At 37.4% G+C, this 19,316-nt stretch overlaps 1 protein-coding gene across 1 annotated transcript in view; it reads right to left on the bottom strand.

The window, feature by feature from the left end:
* LOC121838636 (NLR family CARD domain-containing protein 3-like) overlaps positions 1-19,316 on the bottom strand; it is a 733,752-nt gene that overhangs the window by 60,044 nt on the left and 654,392 nt on the right. Inside the window, exons 2-7 of the mRNA XM_042299970.1 lie at positions 18,122-18,189; positions 16,193-16,260; positions 12,838-12,905; positions 8,748-8,815; positions 5,179-5,246; positions 2,498-2,565 (exon numbers count right to left, since the gene is read on the bottom strand). The gene's annotated coding sequence lies outside the window, so the exon portion shown is untranslated. The remainder of the gene's footprint in view (positions 1-2,497; positions 2,566-5,178; positions 5,247-8,747; positions 8,816-12,837; positions 12,906-16,192; positions 16,261-18,121; positions 18,190-19,316) is intronic.

Raw genomic sequence — 19,316 nt, 5'->3', positions numbered from 1 at the left:
ACGACCGCCGAGCGCCACCCGAACAGGAAGGGGAGCCACCTTCGGTAGGAGTCGTGACAATAATAAACACGTTTTCTTTTGATTATTTAATTACCTACATCACATTGTTAAAAAATAATCCTAAATTGCGCATGGCTATGAATTGGACAATTGAAGGTATCGAGGGCGTAACATGTGTTTGATGAAAATGAACATTGTATGCAACGTTGTAGGTAACAAGGACTTGATGCCTACTATGCCAAAGCTATTTAGAGTTGTTAAATGGGTGTGAATAGTGTGTTGATATAACGGTAATATTGTCAAAATACTGCTTGTAACAACGATCAGAAATTGTTAAAAAAATATGCATTCCATTATATTAGGCAATAATTAAGAGTAGGCAGTAATTACATTCATCTTAAAATAGCTCTGTGAGAAAACCACATATCACAGTCAAATATACAGGATACTAACATTCCATTCCAGCTAAACATTGGATTAAAAGCGTTTTGCAATAAAATAATAAAAAATATATACCCATCTAAAATCTATTAGTTAAAAGTCTGAGAACAGTAATATTGAAGGTACCCATAGCAACCATTTCTGATTAAAAAACAACGGTGATACATTTTGGAAATAAACTCACTGTCACGTTCTCACCTTTATTTCCTTTGTTTTGTCTTTATTACAGTAACAACTAAACAGAGATCCAACATGTTGGTTGTGGTTAACACAGTGACAACTAAACAGAGATCCGGCATGTTGTTGGTGGTTAAAACAGTGACAACTAAACAGAGATCCAAATGTTGGTTGTGGTTAACACAGTGACAACTAAACAGAGATCCAACATGTTGGTTGTGGTTAAACACAGTGACAACTAAACAGAGATCCAACATGTTGGTTAACACAGGTTAACACAGTGACAACTAAACAGAGATCCAACATGTTGGTTGTGGTTAACACAGTGACAACTAAACAGAGATCCAACATGTTGGTTGTGGTTAACACAGTGACAACTAGTGACAACTAAACAGAGATCCAACATGTTGGTTGTGGTTAAGTGACAACTAAACAGAGATCCAACATGTGTTAACACAGTGACAACTAAACAGAGATCCAACATGTTGGTTGTGGTTAACACAGTGACAACTAAACAGAGATCCAACATGTTGGTTGTGGTTAACACAGTGACAACTAAACAGAGATCCAACATGTTGGTTGTGGTTAACACAGTGACAACTAAACAGAGATCCAACATGTTGGTTGTGGTTAACACAGTGACAACTAAACAGAGATCCAACATGTTGGTTGTGGTTAACACAGTGACAACTAAACAGAGATCCAACATGGTGGTTGTGGTTAACACAGTGACAACTAAACAGAGATCCAACATGTTGGTTGTGGTTAACACAGTGACAACTAAACAGAGATCCAACATGTTGTTTGTGGTTAACACAGTGACAACTAAACAGAGATCCAACATGTTGGTTGTTCCCCAATCAGAGACAGCGATAAACAGCTGCCTCTGATTGGGATCCATATTCGGCCACCATAGACATACAAATCATCTAGATCTACAAAAACCCTAGGCATAGAAAAAACCTAGACAATACAAAAACTAACATGCCCACCCTAGTCACACCCTGACCTACCCAAAATAATAAAGAAAACAGAGATATCTCAGGTCAGGGCGTGACACAGACATATCTAACCAGTCAGGTGATTTAATGCAATCACATGAACATGTAGTTGTGACATTTCATCTCCATGGTAACTGTCAATAATAATAGTAAGTTACTGTTTGTTAAGGTAGTTATAGACCATACAGCAACACAAGGCCATGTCTCACAATTATTTGTATTCATTAAAAGTAGGCTATTTATTGTCTTTCAATCTGTTATTTTCTAAATATTTCTGAGAATATAGACAGAAGGGCTAAAAGAGACATAATTGATGTGAGGGGGAAATCATTAATCTATTCAAAAAGTAAGATATTGTATATTATGTAAAGTAGGCTAGGTTATAATGTATAGTAGTGGGTTGTTAGTGATATGTAGATGTTATATTATGTAAAGTAGACTAGGTTATAATGTATAGTAGTGGGTTGTTAGTGATATATAGATGATATATTATGTAAAGTAGACTAGGTTATTTATTACGTGGTTTGTTAGTGATATGCAGATCAAGGTAAAAGCCTCAGCCTATAGCCTACATATCATAGATGACCAGCCTAAACCTGTTCAGATCAGTTCACAGAGACCATCAGGTTTATCACCATGATAAGTGATCATAGCTCAAACCTACTCTGAATAATGAATGTCTGACGTCAACCTAACCTTATAATCGTTTGTAGAAAGCCAAGACCAACGAGAGTTTGCCCATCTTTTCTACGTATCAACACTTTTATCCGCCTACTAATGTTACCGAGAAATATGTGCCACAGTTTCAACAGCCAATTGGTAACTGCGTAGGCTACAAACATACTTTTAATTTAATATGAGGAAATCACATAACTTACAGTCACTGGTGCAGCCGTCTGTTTTATTGCAGATGAAGTAGCTTTCATAGGCAACTCATTCAACCAGCCTAAACAACAGAAAATAAAAGATGTCAAACGGTCAAAAGTGAATCCTTTATAGAGCCATATACATTAGAGAGAGGTAAATATATCCTGATAAAGCCATATACATTAGAGAGGTATATATATCCTGATAAAGCCATATACATTAGAGGTATATTGCTACAGATGTTGGATCTACATTTGAGCCAGTTTGCTACAGCAGGAAAATAATCCTGCAGAAACAGTACATTTGAATTATTATGTGATTTATAATTAATTAACATTTTAACTGGAAAATTTATTTATCATCTTGTGGTTAACACAGTGACAACTAAACAGAGATCCAACATGTTGGTTGTGGTTAACACAGTGACAACTAAACAGAGATCCAACATGTTGGTTGTGGTTAACACAGTGACAACTAAACAGAGATCCAACATGTTGGTTGTGGTTAACACAGTGACAACTAAACAGAGATCCAACATGTTGGTTGTGGTTAACACAGTGACAACTAAACAGAGATCCAACATGTTGGTTGTGGTTAAACAGTGACAACTAAACAGTGACAACTAAAACAGAGATCCAACATGTTGGTTGTGGTTAAACACAGTGACAACTAAACAGAGATCCAACATGTTGGTTGTGGTTAACACAGTGACAACTAAACAGAGATCCAACATGTTGGTTGTGGTTAACACAGTGACAACTAAACAGAGATCCAACATGTTGGTTGTGGTTAACACAGTGACAACTAAACAGAGATCCAACATGTTGGTTGTGGTTAACACAGTGACAACTAAAAACAGAGATCCAACATGTTGGTTGTGGTTAACACAGTGACAACTAAACAGAGATCCAACATGTTGGTTGTGGTTAACACAGTGACAACTAAACAGAGATCCAACATGTTGGTTGTGGTTAACACAGTGACAACTAAACAGAGATCCAACATGTTGGTTGTGGTTAACACAGTGACAACTAAACAGAGATCCAACATGTTGGTTGAGTTAACACAGTGACAACTAAACAGAGATCCAACATGTTGGTTGTGGTTAAACACAGTGACAACTAAACAGAGATCCAACATGTTGGTTGTGGTTAACACAGTGACAACTAAACAGAGATCCACACATGTTGGTTGTGTTAACACAGTGACAACTAAACAGAGATCCAACATGTTGGTTGTGGTTAACACAGTGACAACTAAACAGAGATCCAACATGTTGGTTGTGGTTAACACAGTGACAACTAAACAGAGATCCAACATGTTGGTTGTGGTTAACACAGTGACAACTAAACAGAGATCCAACAGATCAGTGACAACTAAATGTTGGTTGTGGTTAACACAGTGACAACTAAACACAGATCCAACATGTTGGTTGTGGTTAACACAGTGACAACTAAACAGAGATCCAACATGTTGGTTGTGTGTTAACACAGTGACAACTAAACAGAGATCCAACATGTTGGTTGTGGTTAACACAGTGACAACTAAACAGAGATCCAACATGTTGGTTGTGGTTAACACAGTGACAACTAAAACAGAGATCCAGCATGTTGGTGTTCCCCAACACAGAGTGACGATAAACAGAGATCCAGCATGTTGATTGGGTTCCCCAATCAGAGACAGCGATAAACAGCTGCCTCTGATTGGGATCCATATTCGGCCACCATAGACATACAAATCATCTAGATCTACAAAAACCCTATGCATAGAAAAAACCTAGACAATACAAAAACTAACATGCCCACCCTAGTCACACCCTTACCTAACCAAAATAATAAAGAAAACAGAGATATCTCAGGTCAGGGCGTGACACAGACATATCTAACCAGTCAGGTGATTTAATGCAATCACATGAACATGTAGTTGTGACATTTCATCTCCATGGTAACTGTCAATAATAATAGTAAGTTACTGTTTGTTAAGGTAGTTATAGACCATACAGCAACACAAGGCCATGTCTCACAATTATTTGTATTCATTAAAAGTAGGCTATTTATTGTCTTTCAATCTGTTATTTTCTAAATATTTCTGAGAATATAGACAGAAGGGCTAAAAGAGACATAATTGATGTGAGGGGGAAATCATTAATCTATTCAAAAAGTAAGATATTGTATATTATGTAAAGTAGGCTAGGTTATAATGTATAGTAGTGGGTTGTTAGTGATATGTAGATGTTATATTATGTAAAGTAGACTAGGTTATAATGTATAGTAGTGGGTTGTTAGTGATATATAGATGATATATTATGTAAAGTAGACTAGGTTATTTATTACGTGGTTTGTTAGTGATATGCAGATCAAGGTAAAAGCCTCAGCCTATAGCCTACATATCATAGATGACCAGCCTAAACCTGTTCAGATCAGTTCACAGAGACCATCAGGTTTATCACCATGATAAGTGATCATAGCTCAAACCTACTCTGAATAATGAATGTCTGACGTCAACCTAACCTTATAATCGTTTGTAGAAAGCCAAGACCAACGAGAGTTTGCCCATCTTTTCTACGTATCAACACTTTTATCCGCCTACTAATGTTACCGAGAAATATGTGCCACAGTTTCAACAGCCAATTGGTAACTGCGTAGGCTACAAACATACTTTTAATTTAATATGAGGAAATCACATAACTTACAGTCACTGGTGCAGCCGTCTGTTTTATTGCAGATGAAGTAGCTTTCATAGGCAACTCATTCAACCAGCCTAAACAACAGAAAATAAAAGATGTCAAACGGTCAAAAGTGAATCCTTTATAGAGCCATATACATTAGAGAGAGGTAAATATATCCTGATAAAGCCATATACATTAGAGAGGTATATATATCCTGATAAAGCCATATACATTAGAGGTATATTGCTACAGATGTTGGATCTACATTTGAGCCAGTTTGCTACAGCAGAAAAATAATCCTGCAGAAACAGTACATTTGAATTATTATGTGATTTATAATTAATTAACATTTTTTAACTGGAAAAGTGGAATTTATCATCTTGTGGTTAACACAGTGACAACTAAACAGAGATCAACATGTTGGTTGTGGTTAACACAGTGACAACTAAACAGAGATCCAACATGTTGGTTGTGGTTAACACAGTGACAACTAAACAGAGATCCAACATGTTGGTTGTGGTTGTGACAACTAAACAGAGATCCAACATGTTGGTTGTGGTTAACACAGTGACAACTAAACAGAGATCCAACATGTTGGTTGTGGTTAACACAGTGACAACTAAACAGAGATCCAACATGTTGGTTGTGGTTAACTAAACAGTGACAACTAAACAGAGATCCAACATGTTGGTTGTGGTTAACACAGTGACAACTAAACAGAGATCCAACATGTTGGTTGTGGTTAACACAGTGACAACTAAACAGAGATCCAACATGTTGGTTGTGGTTAACACAGTGACAACTAAACAGAGATCCAACATGTTGGTCCAACATGTTGGTAAAGTTAACACAGTGACAACTAAACAGAGATCCAACATGTTGGTTGTGGTTAACACAGTGACAACTAAACAGAGATCCAACATGTTGGTTGTGGTTAACACAGTGACAACTAAACAGAGATCCAACATGTTGGTTGTGGTTAACACAGTGACAACTAAACAGAGACAACTAAACAGAGATCCAACATGTTGGTTGTGGTTAACACAGTGACAACTAAACAGAGATCCAACATGTTGGTTGTGGTTAACACAGTGACAACTAAACAGAGATCCAACATGTTGGTTGTGGTTAACACAGTGACAACTAAACAGAGATCCAACATGTTGGTTGTGGTTAACACAGTGACAACTAAACAGAGATCCAACATGTTGGTTGTGGTTAACACAGTGACAACTAAACAGAGATCCAACATGTTGGTTGTGGTTAACACAGTGACAACTAAACAGAGATCCAACATGTTGGTTGTGGTTAACACAGTGACAACTAAACAGAGATCCAACATGTTGGTTGTGGTTAACACAGTGACAACTAAACAGAGATCCAACATGTTGGTTGTGGTTAACAAACAGTGACAACTAAACAGAGATCCAACATGTTGGTTGTGGTTAACACAGTGACAACTAAACAGAGATTGAACATGTTGCTTGTGGTTAACACAGTGACAACTAAACAGAGATCCAACATGTTGGTTGTGGTTAACACAGTGACAACTAAACAGAGATCCAACATGTTGGTTGTGGTTAACACAGTGACAACTAAACAGAGATCCAACATGTTGGTTGTGGTTAACACAGTGACAACTAAACAGAGATCCAACATGTTGGTTGTGGTTAACACAGTGACAACTAAACAGAGATCCAACATGTTGGTTGTGGTTAACACAGTGACAACTAAACAGAGATCCAACATGTTGGTTGTGGTTAACACAGTGACAACTAAACAGAGATCCAACATGTTGGTTGTGGTTAACACAGTGACAACTAAACAGAGATCCAACATGTTGGTTGTGGTTAACACAGTGACAACTAAACAGAGATCCAACATGTTGGTTGTGGTTAACACAGTGACAACTAAACAGAGATCCAACATGTTGGTTGTGGTTAACACAGTGACAACTAAACAGAGATCCAACATGTTGGTTGTGGTTAACACAGTGACAACTAAACAGAGATCCAACATGTTGGTTGTGGTTAACACAGTGACAACTAAACAGAGATCCAACATGTTGGTTGTGGTTAACACAGTGACAACTAAACAGAGATCCAACATGTTGGTTGTGGTTAACACAGTGACAACTAAACAGAGATCCAACATGTTGGTTGTGGTTAACACAGTGACAACTAAACAGAGATCCAACATGTTGGTTGTGGTTAACACAGTGACAACTAAACAGAGATCCAACATGTTGGTTGTGGTTAACACAGTGACAACTAAACAGAGATCCAACATGTTGGTTGTGGTTAACACAGTGACAACTAAACAGAGATCCAACATGTTGGTTGTGGTTAACACAGTGACAACTAAACAGAGATCCAACATGTTGGTTGTGGTTAACACAGTGACAACTAAACAGAGATCCAACATGTTGGTTGTGGTTAAACACAGTGACAACTAAACAGAGATCCAACATGTTGGTTGTGGTTAACACAGTGACAACTAAACAGAGATCCAGCATGTTGGTTGTGGTTAACACAGTGACAACTAAAACAGAGATCCAGCATGTTGGTTGTTCCCCAATCAGAGACAGCGATAAACAGCTGCCTCTGATTGGGATCCATATTCGGCCACCATAGACATACAAATCATCTAGATCTACAAAAACCCTATGCATAGAAAAAACCTAGACAATACAAAAACTAACATGCCCACCCTAGTCACACCCTTACCTAACCAAAATAATAAAGAAAACAGAGATATCTCAGGTCAGGGCGTGACACAGACATATCTAACCAGTCAGGTGATTTAATGCAATCACATGAACATGTAGTTGTGACATTTCATCTCCATGGTAACTGTCAATAATAATAGTAAGTTACTGTTTGTTAAGGTAGTTATAGACCATACAGCAACACAAGGCCATGTCTCACAATTATTTGTATTCATTAGTAGGCTATTTATTGTCTTTCAATCTGTTATTTTCTAAATATTTCTGAGAATATAGACAGAAGGGCTAAAAGAGACATAATTGATGTGAGGGGGAAATCATTAATCTATTCAAAAAGTAAGATATTGTATATTATGTAAAGTAGGCTAGGTTATAATGTATAGTAGTGGGTTGTTAGTGATATGTAGATGTTATATTATGTAAAGTAGACTAGGTTATAATGTATAGTAGTGGGTTGTTAGTGATATATAGATGATATATTATGTAAAGTAGACTAGGTTATTTATTACGTGGTTTGTTAGTGATATGCAGATCAAGGTAAAAGCCTCAGCCTATAGCCTACATATCATAGATGACCAGCCTAAACCTGTTCAGATCAGTTCACAGAGACCATCAGGTTTATCACCATGATAAGTGATCATAGCTCAAACCTACTCTGAATAATGAATGTCTGACGTCAACCTAACCTTATAATCGTTTGTAGAAAGCCAAGACCAACGAGAGTTTGCCCATCTTTTCTACGTATCAACACTTTTATCCGCCTACTAATGTTACCGAGAAATATGTGCCACAGTTTCAACAGCCAATTGGTAACTGCGTAGGCTACAAACATACTTTTAATTTAATATGAGGAAATCACATAACTTACAGTCACTGGTGCAGCCGTCTGTTTTATTGCAGATGAAGTAGCTTTCATAGGCAACTCATTCAACCAGCCTAAACAACAGAAAATAAAAGATGTCAAACGGTCAAAAGTGAATCCTTTATAGAGCCATATACATTAGAGAGAGGTAAATATATCCTGATAAAGCCATATACATTAGAGAGGTATATATATCCTGATAAAGCCATATACATTAGAGGTATATTGCTACAGATGTTGGATCTACATTTGAGCCAGTTTGCTACAGCAGGAAAATAATCCTGCAGAAACAGTACATTTGAATTATTATGTGATTTATAATTAATTAACATTTTTTAACTGGAAAAGTGGAATATCATCTTGTGGTTAACACAGTGACAACTAAACAGAGATCCAACATGTTGGTTGTGGTTAACACAGTGACAACTAAACAGAGATCCAACATGTTGGTTGTGGTTAACACAGTGACAACTAAACAGAGATCCAACATGTTGGTTGTGGTTAACACAGTGACAACTAAACAGAGATCCAACATGTTGGTTGTGGTTAACACAGTGACAACTAAACAGAGATCCAACATGTTGGTTGTGGTTAACACAGTGACAACTAAACAGAGATCCAACATGTTGGTTGTGGTTAACACAGTGACAACTAAACAGAGATCCAACATGTTGGTTGTGGTTAACACAGTGACAACTAAACAGAGATCCAACATGTTGGTTGTGGTTAACACAGTGACAACTAAACAGAGATCCAACATGTTGGTTGTGGTTAACACAGTGACAACTAAACAGAGATCCAACATGTTGGTTGTGGTTAACACAGTGACAACTAAACAGAGATCCAACATGTTGGTTGTGGTTAACACAGTGACAACTAAACAGAGATCCAGCATGTTGGTTGTGGTTAACACAGTGACAACTAAACAGAGATCCAACATGTTGGTTGTGGTTAACACAGTGACAACTAAACAGAGATCCAACATGTTGGTTGTGGTTAACACAGTGACAACTAAACAGAGATCCAACATGTTGGTTGTGGTTAACACAGTGACAACTAAACAGAGACAACATGTTGGTTGTGGTTAACACAGTGACAACTAAACAGAGATCCAACATGTTGGTTGTGGTTAACACAGTGACAACTAAACAGAGATCCAACATGTTGGTTGTGGTTAACACAGTGACAACTAAACAGAGATCCAACATGTTGGTTGTGGTTAACACAGTGACAACTAAACAGAGATCCAACATGTTGGTTGTGGTTAACACAGTGACAACTAAACAGAGATCCAACATGTTGGTTGTGGTTAACACAGTGACAACTAAACAGAGATCCAACATGTTGGTTGTGGTTAACACAGTGACAACTAAACAGAGATCCAACATGTTGGTTGTGGTTAACACAGTGACAACTAAACAGAGATCCAGTGACAACTAAACATGATCCAACATAATAATGCAGAAACAGTACATTTGAATTATTATGTACAGAGATATGACAACTAAACAGAGAGGTCCAACATGTTAGTGGTTAACACAGTGACAACTAAACAGAGATCCAACATGTTGGTTGTGGTTAACACAGTGACAACTAAACAGAGATCCAACATGTTGGTTGTGGTTAACACAGTGACAACTAAACAGAGATCCAACATGTTGGTTGTGGTTAACACAGTGACAACTAAAACAGAGATCCAACATGTTGGTTGTGGTTAAACATGAGATCCAACATGTTGGTTGTGGTTAACACAGTGACAACTAAACAGAGATCCAACATGTTGGTTGTGGTTTAACACAGTGACAACTAAACAGAGATCCAACATGTTGGTTGTGGTTAACACAGTGACACTAAACAGAGATCCAACATGTTGGTTGTGGTTAACACAGTGACAACTAAACAGAGATCCAACATGTTGGTTGTGGTAGAAAGCCAAACAACAGTGACAAGAGATAAACAGAGATCCAACATGTTGGTTGTGGTTAACACAGTGACAACTAAACAGAGATCCAACATGTTGGTTAAACAGAGATCCAACATGTTGGTTAACACAGTGACAACTAAACAGAGATCCAACATGTTGGTTGTGGTTAACACAGTGACAACTAAACAGAGATCCAACATGTTGGTTGTGGTTAACACAGTGACAACTAAACAGAGATCCAACATGTTGGTTGTGGTTAACACAGTGACAACTAAACAGAGATCCAACATGTTGGTTGTGGTTAACACAGTGACAACTAAACAGAGATCCAACATGTTGGTTGTGGTTAACACAGTGACAACTAAACAGAGATCCAACATGTTGGTTGTGGTTAACACAGTGACAACTAAACAGAGATCCAACATGTTGGTTGTGGTTAACACAGTGACAACTAAACAGAGATCCAACATGTTGGTTGTGGTTAACACAGTGACAACTAAACAGAGATCCAACATGTTGGTTGTGGTTAACACAGTGACAACTAAACAGAGATCCAACATGTTGGTTGTGGTTAACACAGTGACAACTAAACAGAGATCCAACATGTTGGTTGTGGTTATGTTGGTTGTGGTTAAGTGACAACTAAACAGTGACAACTAAACAGAGATCCAACATGTTGGTTGTGGTTAACACAGTGACAACTAAACAGAGATCCAACATGTTGGTTGTGGTTAACACAGTGACAACTAAACAGAGATCCAACATGTTGGTTGTGGTTGTGGTTAACACAGTGACAACTAAACAGAGATCCACAGTGACAACTAAACAGAGATCCAACATGTTGGTTGTGGTTAAACAGTGACAACTAAACAGAGATCCAACATGTTGGTTGTGGTTAACACAGTGACAACTAAACAGAGATCCAACATGTTGGTTGTGGTTAACACAGTGACAACTAAACAGAGATCCAACAACAGTGACAACTAAACAGAGATCCAACATGGTGGTTGTGGTTAACACAGTGACCCCTAAACAGAGATCCAACATGTTGGTTGTGGTTAACACAGTGACAACTAAACAGAGATCCAACATGTTGGTTGTGGTTAACACAGTGACAACTAAAACAGAGATCCAGCATGTTGGTTGTTCCCCAATCAGAGACAGCGATAAACAGCTGCCTCTGATTGGGATCCATATTCGGCCACCATAGACATACAAATCATCTAGATCTACAAAAACCCTATGCATAGAAAAAACCTAGACAATACAAAAACTAACATGCCCACCCTAGTCACACCCTTACCTAACCAAAATAATAAAGAAAACAGAGATATCTCAGGTCAGGGCGTGACACAGACATATCTAACCAGTCAGGTGATTTAATGCAATCACATGAACATGTAGTTGTGACATTTCATCTCCATGGTAACTGTCAATAATAATAGTAAGTTACTGTTTGTTAAGGTAGTTATAGACCATACAGCAACACAAGGCCATGTCTCACAATTATTTGTATTCATTAAAAGTAGGCTATTTATTGTCTTTCAATCTGTTATTTTCTAAATATTTCTGAGAATATAGACAGAAGGGCTAAAAGAGACATAATTGATGTGAGGGGGAAATCATTAATCTATTCAAAAAGTAAGATATTGTATATTATGTAAAGTAGGCTAGGTTATAATGTATAGTAGTGGGTTGTAGTGATATGTAGATGTTATATTATGTAAAGTAGACTAGGTTATAATGTATAGTAGTGGGTTGTTAGTGATATATAGATGATATATTATGTAAAGTAGACTAGGTTATTTATTACGTGGTTTGTTAGTGATATGCAGATCAAGGTAAAAGCCTCAGCCTATAGCCTACATATCATAGATGACCAGCCTAAACCTGTTCAGATCAGTTCACAGAGACCATCAGGTTTATCACCATGATAAGTGATCATAGCTCAAACCTACTCTGAATAATGAATGTCTGACGTCAACCTAACCTTATAATCGTTTGTAGAAAGCCAAGACCAACGAGAGTTTGCCCATCTTTTCTACGTATCAACACTTTTATCCGCCTACTAATGTTACCGAGAAATATGTGCCACAGTTTCAACAGCCAATTGGTAACTGCGTAGGCTACAAACATACTTTTAATTTAATATGAGGAAATCACATAACTTACAGTCACTGGTGCAGCCGTCTGTTTTATTGCAGATGAAGTAGCTTTCATAGGCAACTCATTCAACCAGCCTAAACAACAGAAAATAAAAGATGTCAAACGGTCAAAAGTGAATCCTTTATAGAGCCATATACATTAGAGAGAGGTAAATATATCCTGATAAAGCCATATACATTAGAGAGGTATATATATCCTGATAAAGCCATATACATTAGAGGTATATTGCTACAGATGTTGGATCTACATTTGAGCCAGTTTGCTACAGCAGGAAAATAATCCTGCAGAAACAGTACATTTGAATTATTATGTGATTTATAATTAATTAACATTTTTTAACTGGAAAAGTGGAATTTATCATCTTGTGGTTAACACAGTGACAACTAAACAGAGATCCAACATGTTGGTTGTGGTTAACACAGTGACAACTAAACAGAGATCCAACATGTTGGTTGTGGTTAACACAGTGACAACTAAACAGAGATCCAACATGTTGGTTGTGGTTAACACAGTGACAACTAAACAGAGATCCAACATGTTGGTTGTGGTTAACACAGTGACAACTAAACAGAGATCCAACATGTTGGTTGTGGTTAACACAGTGACAACTAAACAGAGATCCAACATGTTGGTTGTGGTTAACACAGTGACAACTAAACAGAGATCCAACATGTTGGTTGTGGTTAACACAGTGACAACTAAACAGAGATCCAACATGTTGGTTGTGGTTAACACAGTGACAACTAAACAGAGATCCAACATGTTGGTTGTGGTTAACACAGTGACAACTAAACAGAGATAACACAGTGACCTAAACATGTTGGTTGTGGTTAACACAGTGACAACTAAACAGAGATCCAACATGTTGGTTGTGGTTAACACAGTGACAACTAAACAGAGATCCAACATGTTGGTTGTGGTTAACACAGTGACAACTAAACAGAGATCCAACATGTTGGTTGTGGTTAACACAGTGACAACTAAACAGAGATCCAACATGTTGGTTGTGGTTAACACAGTGACAACTAAACAGAGATCCAACATGTTGGTTGTGGTTAACACAGTGACAACTAAACAGAGATCCAACATGTTGGTTGTGGTTAACACAGTGACAACTAAACAGAGATCCATGTTGGTTGTGGTTAACACAGTGACAACTAAACAGAGACAACTAAACAGAGATCCAACATGTTGGTTGTGGTTAAACACAGTCCATGTTGGTTGTGGTTAACACAGACAACTAAACAGAGTACATGTTGGTTGTGGTTAACACAGTGACAACTAAACAGAGATCCAACATGTTGGTTGTGGTTAACACAGTGACAACTAAACAGAGATCCAACATGTTGGTTGTGGTTAACACAGTGACAACTAAAAACAGAGATCCTAAACATGTTGGTTGTGGTTAACACAGTGACAACTAAACAGAGATCCAACATGTTGGTTGTGGTTAACACAGTGACAACTAAACAGAGATCCAACATGTTGGTTGTGGTTAACACAGTGACAACTAAACAGAGATCCAACATGTTGGTTGTGGTTAACACAGTGACAACTAAACAGAGATCCAACATGTTGGTTGTGGTTAACACAGTGACAACTAAACAGAGATCCAACATGTTGGTTGTGGTTAAACAGTGACAACTAAACAGAGATCCAACATGTTGGTTGTGGTTAACACAGTGACACTAAACAGAGATCCAACATGTTGGTTGTGGTTAACACAGTGACAACTAAACAGAGATCCAACATGTTGGTTTGTGGTTAACACAGTGACAACTAAACAGATCCAACAGATGGTTAACACAGTGACAACTAAACAGAGATCCAACAATGTGGTTGTGGTTAACACAGTGACAACTAAACAGAGATCCAACATGTTGGTTGTGGTTTAATCCACAGTGGTTAACACAGTGACAACTAAACAGAGATCCAACATGTTGGTTGTGGTTAACACAGTGACAACTAAACAGAGATCCAACATGTTGGTTGTGGTTAACACAGTGACAACTAAACAGAGATCCAACATGTTGGTTGTGGTTAACACAGTGACAACTAAACAGAGATCCAACATGTTGGTTGTGGTTAAACAGTGACAACTAAACAGAGATCCAACATGTTGGTTTGGTTAACACAGTGACAACTAAACAGAGATCCAACATGTTGGTTGTGGTTAACACAGTGACAACTAAACAGAGATCCACATGTTGGTTGTGGTTAACACAGTGACAACTAAACAGAGATCCAGCATGTTGGTTGGTTCACAGTGACCAATCAGAGACAGCATGATAAACAGCTGCACTCTGATTGGGTGACAATAAAACAGAGATCCAGCATTGTTGGGCCCCCCAGAGACATAAACAGCTGCCTCTGATTGGGATCCATATTCGGCCACCATAGACATACAAATCATCTAGATCTACAAAACCCTATGCATAGAAAAAACCTAGACAATACAAAAACTAACATGCCCACCCTAGTCACACCCTTACCTAACCAAAATAATAAAGAAAACAGAGATATCTCAGGTCAGGGCGTGACACAGACATATCTAACCAGTCAGGTGATTTAATGCAATCACATGAACATGTAGTTGTGACATTTCATCTCCATGGTAACTGTCAATAATAATAGTAAGTTACTGTTTGTTAAGGTAGTTATAGACCATACAGCAACACAAGGCCATGTCTCACAATTATTTGTATTCATTAAAAGTAGGCTATTTATTGTCTTTCAATCTGTTATTTTCTAAATATTTCTGAGAATATAGACAGAAGGGCTAAAAGAGACATAATTGATGTGAGGGGGAAATCATTAATCTATTCAAAAAGTAAGATATTGTATATTATGTAAAGTAGGCTAGGTTATAATGTATAGTAGTGGGTTGTTAGTGATATGTAGATGTTATATTATAAAAAGTGACTAGGTTATAATGTATAGTAGTGGGTTGTTAGTGATATATAGATGATATATTATGTAAAGTAGACTAGGTTATTTATTACGTGGTTTGTTAGTGATATGCAGATCAAGGTAAAAGCCTCAGCCTATAGCCTACATATCATAGATGACCAGCCTAAACCTGTTCAGATCAGTTCACAGAGACCATCAGGTTTATCACCATGATAAGTGATCATAGCTCAAACCTACTCTGAATAATGAATGTCTGACGTCAACCTAACCTTATAATCGTTTGTAGAAAGCCAAGACCAACGAGAGTTTGCCCATCTTTTCTACGTATCAACACTTTTATCCGCCTACTAATGTTACCGAGAAATATGTGCCACAGTTTCAACAGCCAATTGGTAACTGCGTAGGCTACAAACATACTTTTAATTTAATATGAGGAAATCACATAACTTACAGTCACTGGTGCAGCCGTCTGTTTTATTGCAGATGAAGTAGCTTTCATAGGCAACTCATTCAACCAGCCTAAACAACAGAAAATAAAAGATGTCAAACGGTCAAAAGTGAATCCTTTATAGAGCCATATACATTAGAGAGAGCCATATACATTAGAGAGAGTGATATATCCTGATAAAGCCATATACATTAGAGGTATATTGCTACAGATGTTGGATCTACATTTGAGCCAGTTTGCTACAGCAGGAAAATAATCCTGCAGAAACAGTACATTTGAATTATTATTATGTGATTTATAATTAATTAACATTTTTTAACTGGAAAAGTGGAATTTATGACAACTAAACAGAGATCCAACATGTTGGTTGTCTAAACACAGTGACAACTAAACAGAGATCCAACATGTTGGTTGTGGTTAACACAGTGACAACTAAACAGAGATCCAACATGTTGGTTGTGGTTAAAACAGTGACAACTAAACAGAGATCCAACATGTTGGTTGTGGTTAACACAGTGACAACTAAACAGAGATCCAACATGTTGGTTGTGGTTAAAAAAGTGACAACTAAACAGAGATCCAACATGTTGGTTGTGGTTAACACAGTGACAACTAAACAGAGATCCAACATGTTGGTTGTGGTTAACACAGTGACAACTAAACAGAGATCCAACATGTTGGTTGTGGTTAACACAGTGACAACTAAACAGAGATCCAACATGTTGGTTGTGGTTAACACAGTGACAACTAAACAGAGATCCAACATGTTGGTTGTGGTTAACACAGTGACAACTAAAAAGAGATCCAGCATGTTGGTTGTGGTTAACACAGTGACAACTAAACAGAGATCCAACATGTTGGTTGTGGTTAACACAGTGACAACTAAAACAGAGATCCAGCATGTTGGTAGTTCCCCAATCAGAGGCAGCGATAAACAGCTGCCTCTGATTGGGATCCATATTCGGCCACCATAGACATACAAATCATCTAGATCTACAAAAACCCTATGCATAGAAAAAACCTAGACAATACAAAAACTAACATGCCCACCCTAGTCACACCCTTACCTAACCAAAATAATAAAGAAAACAGAGATATCTCAGGTCAGGGCGTGACACAGACATATCTAACCAGTCAGGTGATTTAATGCAATCACATGAACATGTAGTTGTGACATTTCATCTCCATGGTAACTGTCAATAATAATAGTAAGTTACTGTTTGTTAAGGTAGTTATAGACCATACAGCAACACAAGGCCATGTCTCACAATTATTTGTATTCATTAAAAGTAGGCTATTTATTGTCTTTCAATCTGTTATTTTCTAAATATTTCTGAGAATATAGACAGAAGGGCTAAAAGAGACATAATTGATGTGAGGGGGAAATCATTCATCTATTCAAAAAGTAAGATATTGTATATTATGTATAGTAGGCTAGGTTATAATGTATAGTAGTGGGTTGTTAGTGATATGTAGATGTTATATTATGTAAAGTAGACTAGGTTATAATGTATAGTAGTGGGTTGTTAGTGATATATAGATGATATATTATGTAAAGTAGACTAGGTTATTACGTGGTTTGTTAGTGATATGCAGATCAAGGTAAAAGCCTCAGCTATAGCCTACATATCATAGATGACCAGCCTAAACCTGTTCAGATCAGTTCACAGAGACCATCAGGTTTATCACCATGATAAGTGATCATAGCTCAAACCTACTCTGAATAATGAATGTCTGACGTCAACCTAACCTTATAATCGTTTGTAGAAAGCCAAGACCAACGAGAGTTTGCCCATCTTTTCTACGTATCAACACTTTTATCCGCCTACTAATGTTACCGAGAAATATGTGCCACAGTTTCAACAGCCAATTGGTAACTGCGTAGGCTACAAACATACTTTTAATTTAATATGAGGAAATCACATAACTTACAGTCACTGGTGCAGCCGTCTGTTTTATTGCAGATGAAGTAGCTTTCATAGGCAACTCATTCAACCAGCCTAAACAACAGAAAATAAAAGATGTCAAACGGTCAAAAGTGAATCCTTTATAGAGCCATATACATTAGAGAGAGGTAAATATATCCTGATAAAGCCATATACATTAGAGAGGTATATATATCCTGATAAAGCCATATACATTAGAGGTATATTGCTACAGATGTTGGATCTACATTTGAGCCAGTTTGCTACAGCAGGAAAATAATCCTGCAGAAACAGTACATTTGAATTATTATGTGATTTATAATTAATTAACATTTTTTAACTGGAAAAGTGGAATTTATCATTTGTGGTTGTGGTTAACACAGTGACAACTAAACAGAGATCCAACATGTTGGTTGTGGTTAACACAGTGACAACTAAACAGAGATCCAACATGTTGGTTGTGGTAAAACACAGTGACAACTAAACAGAGATCCAACATGTTGGTTGTGGTTAAACAGTGACAACTAAACAGAGATCCAACATGTTGGTTGTGGTTAACACAGTGACAACTAAACAGAGATCCAACATGTTGGTTGTGGTTAACACAGTGACAACTAAACAGAGATCCAACATGTTGGTTGTGGTTAACACAGTGACAACTAAACAGAGATCCAACATGTTGGTTGTGGTTAACACAGTGACAACTAAACAGAGATCCAACATGTTGGTTGTGGTTAACACAGTGACAACTAAACAGAGATCCAACATGTTGGTTGTGGTTAAACAGAACAACAGTGACAACTAAACAGAGATCCAACATGTTGGTTGTGGTTAACACAGTGACAACTAAACAGAGATCCAACATGTTGGTTGTGGTTAACACAGTGACAACTAAACAGAGATCCAACATGTTGGTTGTGGTTAACACAGTGACAACTAAACAGAGATCCAACATGTTGGTTGTGGTTAACACAGTGACAACTAAACAGAGATCCAACATGTTGGTTGTGGTTAACACAGTGACAACTAAACAGAGATCCAACATGTTGGTTGTGGTTAACACAGTGACAACTAAACAGAGATCCAACATGTTGGTTGTGGTTAACACAGTGACAACTAAACAGAGATCCAACATGTTGGTTGTGGTTAACACAGTGACAACTAAACAGAGATCCAGCATGTTGGTTGTGGTTAACACAGTG

Source organism: Oncorhynchus tshawytscha, linkage group LG17 (assembly GCF_018296145.1).
Source record: "Oncorhynchus tshawytscha isolate Ot180627B linkage group LG17, Otsh_v2.0, whole genome shotgun sequence".
Lineage (NCBI taxonomy): Eukaryota > Metazoa > Chordata > Actinopteri > Salmoniformes > Salmonidae > Oncorhynchus > Oncorhynchus tshawytscha.
Note: the sequence above shows the minus strand (reverse complement) of the source record. Positions and strands in the feature narration are given on the sequence as shown.